Here is an 8,900-nt window from a genome sequence, read left to right on the forward strand (position 1 = left end):
GACTCTCTGATCCACCTCCACACCTTCAACACCACATTCACTGAACCTCTAATTCCTGGATTTAGAGTTTGGTTTTCTGGTTCCTCTGTGTCTCTGTGCTGAGTTGAGTCTCCTCCTGTCAGAGAAACTTTCAGTTTAATGGATACTTCATGTCTGTGTCCTTTACTCAGAAACACATTTTTAGGTTCATAAATTCAATTTGTTTCTTGTTGAAACTCTTCTAAATGATTTCTATGAAATGTCTTCCTCTTCTGCTCCTAAATTGGGATTATTCCAGAATCCACATAATTTTGTCCAAATCCAGTAAACATTTCACACAGATTATCAGAATGTTGATGATCTCTTGGTTTTATCTGTTCATTCATGAGTCGCATTTTATTTAAATGTTATCTGTTTATTTTTTTCTAAACGTCTTGAATTCAAATGTTGAATCTTCCTTTTGTATGTTTACTTCAGTTATTTGTGTTTTTTTAAGCAATAAACAGATTTTCTTCTGGATTTGAATAATTTGCTTCTCATTCTATTCTGGTCCTATGTCCAACAATTTCAGCAAAACTAATGGTTATTTCGTTAAAACATTTTTTTTTTATGTTGACTTAAAAAAAAGTCAAAAATTACATTAAAAGATTTCCAACTTGACAGATTTCCAAGCCATGAAAAAACATGGTGAACGTGACAGAAGAGCCAAGAAGAGATTCTTTACTTCCAGACTGAATAGCAGTTTGCTGTCTTTCTGGTTTTGTCTCACCAAACCAGCAGAAAATGATTCAGGATGACTTTCAGGCCGTTTTGAAGTTAACTAATAAAATTTATCATTAGTAAAAAAAAAGTATTAATGGGGGAATTAATGTGGCTTTCCCCATGGTTGTGAAACTGGTTTAATAAAGTCACACGTGCAATTAAAATACTATCCAGAGATATCCTTTCTGTTGAGCCAAAACATGCCCTGGCACATGTGAGCAACCAGGTATATGGGATGCCAGGAATAACGAGAGAGGACAGGTTTCAAAAAATGTTAAAGACAATTTTTTGTTTTCTAAACAGACCTACATATTTTCCACTCCATTAGCCATCAGACAACTGAGTGTTCACAACTACATCTGGTCAAGGGGGCTGTGACATGAGAGCTCTCATCCTTTCTTTTCAAGTCAAAGCAAACTTTTGATTCCTGACAGATGTTTAATATATTCAATATACACGAGAGCAAGCAAGAGGTCTGGTGTCATGTGACTGAGTCTTAAAAACATAAGGACTCAAAGCTATGAAATAAAGAGACAATCAATTCAAACAAAAAGTCTATTGAAGGTGACCTGGAGGTTTTATTTCCATTTCTTTTCAGATGATTTATTTGACACCAGAATCAGATGCCGGGTGAAGATCTGCGGCTGACTGGATCCTTCAGGACGCAGAGACACACTGTGACTGTGGAGAACACACTGAATCCTGCTGCTGTCTCAGGTTTTTACAGGAAAACCAGGAAATAGAGCTGCTGTTTGGTGTGTGTGTGTTTTTTGTTCTGATGTCTGACTTGAAGCTGGAAACCAAATGGCTTCTTGAGGATTGGGAAAAAAAAAAACTTTGAACCTTGAAGTTTCCAGGAACTCCACCTGCTGCTGCCTACCTGTCCCGCCTCCATCACAGGTGAAGCTCCACCTCCTGAGTCTAAGTCTGTTGTTCAGATGTTGTTCTTCAACTCTTCTTTGGACCATTTCAACAAACTGTAAGTTAGTTTTGTTTGCTACTTTGTCTTCAGGAACTTTCCTGTTTGTTTCATCTATCTGCATGTGGAGAACATGTTCACTAATGATTTCAGCTCAAAGATTCATCTCTACAGTTTCAAGACTGAATTACAGGATTATATATTGATGATGAACTGGATTTAAACAACATGATATTAAATATGTTACTTAGATCATTAGAACTTTGTGGACCCAACCAGTTCCAAAATGATTTGACTAAAAGCTAAATATCTTGGAGCTTAAAAGCAGAACTCTATGCAGGTTTTGCTGTTGATTTGTATAGATACAAAAATCCACTTGAAACCTGAACCGTCTCTTTAAGGTTCTGCCACCAGTTAAACCTTCTGGATCATTTTAAAATGTATTTCTGTCCCTTTAAGAATGAAGACCCATTTGATAAATGTAGAGAGTGATAAAAACAGAACTTGTGATGTTTCTCCTCCTTGCTGTTTATAGCAGCTGTAAAATATCAACTGTTCAGAGAGCAGCTTGAAAAAACAGCTGTACTTTTGTAGATTAAACATTTAAGACCGGAATTCATGAAAAAGACAGGTAATCTAAAAGTCAAGTCTCTTTGCACATTTCAGCAACAAGACAGTTCAAAGTGATTTACATCATAAAGCACAAAAAGACTCATATTGGCTCTAAAGATTGTATCAATAAAACAAAAAGTATTTGCAGTAATCAGATTTAAAGGTGTATTTCTTCCTAATCATTGTGTAGTTCCACAGTGTAAACCCATTAGGTGTTGACAATCATTACAGTTATGAGTTAGGATTATATCTCCTAAAAAAAGACTAAAAAAAAACCTGATGGCAATATTTTCATCTTAAATTCATAAAAGTTGCTGAATCTTCAAAACCAAGTTCAGTAAAATCCGCCATCACTGCTCTTCCCATCTGATCCATGGTGATTAATCTGACCTTTGATCTTTTATGATCCTGCTTCAGTTGCTTCACTTTCTGCCTCCAATATTTTCAAACTCATGTGTTTCTCCTGCTGCTCACAGGCTCAGTTATGCCTGGATTTCACTGTTGCTCCATTTTTGGTTTTGGCTTGACAACAGGGTGATGTTCACTGAGTAAATGTATTTTTATAGTGTGTAAATCAGAGTTTATCATGACCCAAAAACCAATCGGTTTGTGTATGATTAAACAAATTACAACTCAACAGGTCACTCATTCCAAGGTCCAGTTTATTCAGTCATGGTTAAAAACAGGAAAAGTTGGTCATTGCATCAGTGGAATCAAATACCTTCATATTTTAATCTGGTTCATAAGATTTCACACAAACTGGGTCACTGACCAGCGTGTTCGCCAGGTTCCTGGATCTTTCATGAACAATTCCCAAGTTTTTTGCATTCAACAGTCCAAAAACAAAAATGCATCAGAAATCTCTAGGGATCCAGATTCAACCACAGTGTGGGAAATACAAAGAAAGTAATGCCAGAAGGATGAAAGAGAGGAAAGTAAATAGGAGACAAGCAAGGAAAGATCTAAGGAATGAAGGTACTACACAAGTAAGGAAGAGCTCATGGAAAAAGGAGGACCAGAAGCAAAAGCACAAAGAAAGAATAACAGAGGGAAGATCATCCCCTTAAGATGATGGAATAGGAAATATTTTCTGAGAATGTTTATTCATGATCTTATATGATTGTGCAGCCCATTTACCCAAAGCTCCTCCTCGGAGCTGCAGTCTCCAGCTAAGCTTCCACCTCACAAAGCAGCCTTCCCCCACACCTCCCTCACACGGCTCCTCCAGACTAGTGGCAGCAGCATTTAGCAAACACCTGGCAGAGGTGTGTGTCTGCTACACTTATCATTGGGACTACTGAGTCCAATGCTCCTCCTAACAATGGAAAACGGTATAATGGAGGATCATTGTTATGATGCTGATGGGGGAGTTTTGAACAAGCAGGAACTTTTTAACAAGACAGAAGTCTTGTTAAAAACCTCTGTCTTGCAGTAATCAGATTTAAAGGTTTATTTCTTCCTAATCATTGTGTAGTTCCANTTTTTAACAAGACAGAAGTCTTGTTAAAAACCTCTGTCTTGCAGTAATCAGATTTAAAGGTTTATTTCTTCCTAATCATTGTGTAGTTCCAATTTGAAGGCATCAAATTGCAAAATCAAATGTCTTTTAAGCTATTTTTCATATGTGCATCATGTTATGACAACTGAAGGTAACATAGTTACTTGACTGTGCTATTAAACAGAAGGTATGTAGTACTGCACCTTTAACAATTAACTGCTGGGTTTTAGACAGTTTGTACATCAAAACAGAGAAAACTGACCCAGAAGAAGATCTCAGCTGTCCAGGAGAACTTTTCAAGGTCGTTGATAGGAAAATGAGGAGCAGCTGGTCTTTTTCCAGCTCTAATGATGTAAAGGATGATCAGAGCTGATGAATGATGTGTGTTTCCTCTGCAGGTGAAGCCAGAAAGTGTGTGTGAGCTGAAGTGAATTCAGCAGCATGGATCAGTGTGAGGACAGAGAGGAGGGAGTCCCTCCCTCTAAAACCACTCTGTGTGGGGAAGATGGGAGCCAGAGCAAAGGTCAGAGGTGAGGTCACCATCACTAAGTGCCCACAGCCCTTTTCACACAGCGTTCACTACATCAGGCCCAAACAGACGTGGTGATGAAGCTGCTGCTGCTCCTCTTTGCTGCGTCATCCAGACTGAACAGAGCAGCTCAGCCTGGTATCAGTGTTTCTTCCAGACAGCAAGTCAGTGATGCAGAAGCAGCTGAGTGACAGCAGCCTGTTGGTCAGAGCTCTGGGCTCCAGCAGGACACAGATGGAGAGAATCACCAGCTTCCAACACATTTCCTCATCTGGATGATCAACATGATTCATCATAGAAAGAAGGAGGCTGATCAGACATTCAATGATTGATTTTCTGTTAAATACAACCCAGATCAAAATAACCAGCTGCTCACTATATGGAGGTTCTGACTGCGTCTCAAAGTCAGTTAAATGTTCAAAATATGCAATTAACACTGGGATGTTATTTTACTTGAAAACAGTCACTAGGTCGCCTTTTTCATTCCATTTCCTGTCCATATGGGATTATCATCCAATGTCTGTTATGTAAACAGAACCTTATAAAATGGGTTATAATAATATTTCTATTTTCAGGACCCATCAGAAATTCCCACTTGAACCTGAACGTGAACCACAGCCTGGCCACATGTCGGGTCAGAGCGAGAGCTCCTATGATCTTCACATTGACTTTGAATGTTCTGGACCATCCTCAGGGAGGTGAGCTCTAAGTTTAGACATTTATCTATTCTAAGTTTGTTTATAACCTATGCATGGCCTTAAATATCCAAAACAGACAATATAATGGAATATGTCCAGTTAGAATTTAGAACTAAAATATTAATAAAGATTGAATTTCTTTTAACAAACCTTCAAAGTTACCTACAAGCCATACCAGCTCATTACTGTTGATGTCTGAGACAGTTCCATCCAATCTAACAATCATTTTATCTACTAAATAAAACCCCTTTAATTTTCCTTTACCCAATAATTCAATTTTTTCTATTATGTAAAACCGTAGTCACACACTCCCACGAAAAGTGAGCAACTCTTTGGCTCAACTCTGGGAATGAAGGGCCAGAAGGGAAAGTAACAAATCTAAAGGTCCAGGATTTAAATATAGACAATGTACAAAAAACAAAGGTTGACAGAAGGTTTATTAATGAGCTGGTGTGTTTTAGACAGTTTGCAAAACCAAGGACAGAAGACTGATTGAGATCAACATACACAGCCATCTCTGAGAGTAAATGAACATATTTTGACATTAAAATGATGTTTCAGCGACAGCTAATCTTTTTCCTGCAAAAGTTGTCAATGAAAATCAGAGTAGATGTGCAAATGAAGGATGTGTTTCCTCTGCAGATGAAACAAATGATCATTTTTCTGTTGTAAATATAGTTCTATATGACAAAGTATAATGCCCTATACTTTAGCATATAGTAATGTTATAATTAAGTTGAAAAATATTAACATGATAATTTACTGTTTTCTTTTTCTTTGCTTGGATATTATATATGATCTTTAAAAGACAAGAAAATAATTTAATATTTATTTTGTTAAGTCTTTAAATCAAAACTGGCATGTAGCTGCATAGAGATGAGGTGATTCTAACCGTTATAACTGTGTAAACTGAGTCAGTTCCACCATTTTTGAAAGATCAGTTTAGATCTGTTTCACATGCTGCTATTTTCATGCAGTGCAGAGTGTTAAATATCTGTCTTCTAAAACACTGCAGTAAAAGTTCATAGGAACAGTTTGTCATTCTGTGAAATGCTGACTTCCATAACCTTCACTTGCCTGTAAGAAATTGTTGAAATTATACAACAAACTCCCAACACAGTCAGTTATACTGACACAAAAAAGCTCTTTACTGAAGCCAGTTGGAGTAGGGTAAAATATTAAGCTTAAGGCTATAAAAGTTCTTATAAAAGAAATACTGCTGTCTTACAAATGGCTAAATTATTCTTAAACTAAATATCCATTGCAAAATTGAATACATACCAACAGTGCTTTCAAAGACCAACTGAATCGAAGTTGAAGTTTTGCTGAGAGAAAACCATGTTTTGTATTCTCCTGCCTTGTCTGCTTTTTATGACATCATCAAAAACGGCAGACTCTTAAATGTAGTACCTACATTCCGCCACTAGATGGCAAAAACAGAACACTTCCATAATATAATACTGTGAAATATCAACAAACTGACATATAACAGCACACTGCTGTATGTCTATCTTTGTTATTTTTAATACTATACTAAAAAAAATAACTCAGATTAACGTTGCTGCAGACAGGGTCAGCCAGTAGCTTTAAAGGCATACAGACTGCCACCTGCAGGGAGCAGAGTCTCTACAAACAGAATTTGTCAAAACTCTTCATCTGAGTGAAATAAAGTGCTAGCAATATTTAAGAGAATTTTTTTTCTTAGAATGAAGAATACCACAGCTGAAAATGAGCATACATACCAGAATGTGTCCTTTAAAAGCCATGTTTCAAAGGATCTTTGGTTTGAATTTAAACAAAATCAACCTCCAGCAGCAGAAAGGTGAGCTGTTTCTGAATACTACAAGTGTGTAAAACAAGTTAATTTCAGCATGTGATTGTGAACTTTGAGATCTTTTTCATAGATTTTTCTCTTACTGCGTAGGGTGTATTGGATGTGTTCTAGCATTGTATATGGAAAAAATGAGTGAAGAGATTGATGAGATGATTCTCACAACCCATGGTCACTGTTCAAGTCAGTGCTATGTGGGCATTCACCTTTATATTTCATATTCCTCTTCATATTAATTATTAAATTATTCATTAAATTTTATTTTATTGTGTTTATTTGATGCTATGAACATTTAAAATGACTTTTATTGCAGTATATTTGGAGATTTAATATCTAATAAATTTATTTTAGTAAATAAATTTATTAGTGAATTCATTTACTAATAAATTTATTAGTATTAATTTATTAGTAAATCTATTTACCAATAAACTCTTCCTGCTTCTTTCACAGAGTGGATCATCAGTACTCTGATGATCCCAGATCTCAAGCTGCCCACAATGAAATGCAGCTGGACTCCATATTTAAGGTCAGTAAATGTACAAAATCTACGTTTTTGTTTGTTCTACTTACAGTACACACCATTCAAATTCATTTTAATTCAGAAATATTTTATTGAAGTAAAATATTGCAAGTCACAATGTTCAACATTCTTCATAGAGATGTTGATGGCTATTGGCAGGAAGGATCTCCTGTTAAGAAGTGTATTAGAGAGAATCTTAAGAAGCTTCCAACTAGAAAGATAGATGGGAGAATTTAAGATTAATCTGGAACACAACACTTAAAATTACAATTGATTCAGAAGCATGAAAAGATATTTTGACTATGCCTTATATATGTAGCGAGTATGGGAAGTTCTTGAAACTGTCCCAAATGTACGTTAGTCACAGGGACTGGATGTCATTACTTATGGGAGTGTAAAATATAGAGGCATTTTGGCAGGCAGAATGTAGGAAAATTAGCTCTGCTACAGGGCAAACACTTCCCTCTAGTCCATTTCTGTGTCTCCTTGCACTCATGCCCATCCACCTACCACAGAGAGATTATAAAATTCCTATTGATGTTGGCTAGGAACTGTAGCCTCTTCACTTGACGTCGAGAGACAGACACATGGGAGGTGGAGGCAAAGGGACCAGCAACATCTCCTAATTTGGCTGAAGACCAACTTGTAGAAGTAGAAGACCTCATAACTGGAGTGGAAAATAAAACATCTCAAGTTTGATGGGAAAACTGTAGGTCAAAGGAGGGTGGGAACTCTGATCGGGTGGAGAAGAGAAAGTTAATAAGCTTGTTAATGAACTGAATCTGTCCAGAATCTATCCAGACTTTCACCTATCCAGTTCTCTTTTACTTGTACCCTGTGATCTTTGTAATCTCTGACCACCCCTCTCTAAATTCATTCCTTTGTAGTTTGTTCTGTAGCTTCTGCCTGTACTTTTCCATGCTGTGTCTAATCTTGACGTTGAGCTGCTTCTGTATGGATTTCAATAATTCTCTGTCTTCCTCCCTGTAAGCTCTCTTGTTATGGTTTCAGATCACTGCTGATCCATGGTTCGTTATTAGAGAGGCCTCTCACTGTTCTGGTGGGAAATATGTTGTCCACACAGAAGTTTATATAGTTGATCACATACACAGTCATGGCATTGATGTCCTATCTATCATTATCAAAATTATTTTTCAATCACAATCTATTCTGTTCCAGCTGCTGGAGGACAACATTTTCACTTTTGTGAAAAATGAGCTGAAGAAGATCCAGAAGGTTCTCAGTCCAGTTTCCAAAATATGCACAGAGAGTCAGATTTGTGGGTTGTTGGAAAATGAGAAGAAACAGCTGAGGAAGAACAGCAGAGAGGCATTGATGAAGATCACTCTGAACTTCTTGAGAATAATGAATCTGAATAATCTGGCTGACCATCTCCAATGCAGTAAGACGTCTACTAAGATTTTATCTCCTGAACACATAAGACATTCGTACAAGAGAAAGAACAAAATCCCTTCAAATAAAATCTAAATCTAAATAAAAACAAAATCATTGTCTCTAGGTTAAAGATACTGATTTTGTTTTTGTGTTTTGT

General features: G+C 36.7%; 1 protein-coding gene and 1 long non-coding RNA gene across 2 annotated transcripts in view; one reads left to right on the top strand and one right to left on the bottom strand.

Moving 5' to 3' along the window:
* LOC103148993 (ribonuclease inhibitor-like) overlaps window positions 1-8,900 on the top strand; it is a 45,516-nt gene that overhangs the window by 18,931 nt on the left and 17,685 nt on the right. The window lies entirely within an intron of this gene.
* Window positions 144-8,900, bottom strand: part of LOC103148994 (uncharacterized) — a 10,364-nt gene continuing 1,607 nt past the window's right edge. The window contains exons 2-3 of the long non-coding RNA XR_477418.2: window positions 8,655-8,656; window positions 144-160 (exon numbers count right to left, since the gene is read on the bottom strand). This is a non-coding gene — a long non-coding RNA (uncharacterized LOC103148994). The remainder of the gene's footprint in view (window positions 161-8,654; window positions 8,657-8,900) is intronic.

This window comes from Poecilia formosa, unplaced genomic scaffold, assembly GCF_000485575.1.
Source record: "Poecilia formosa unplaced genomic scaffold, Poecilia_formosa-5.1.2 Scaffold216, whole genome shotgun sequence".
NCBI lineage: Eukaryota > Metazoa > Chordata > Actinopteri > Cyprinodontiformes > Poeciliidae > Poecilia > Poecilia formosa.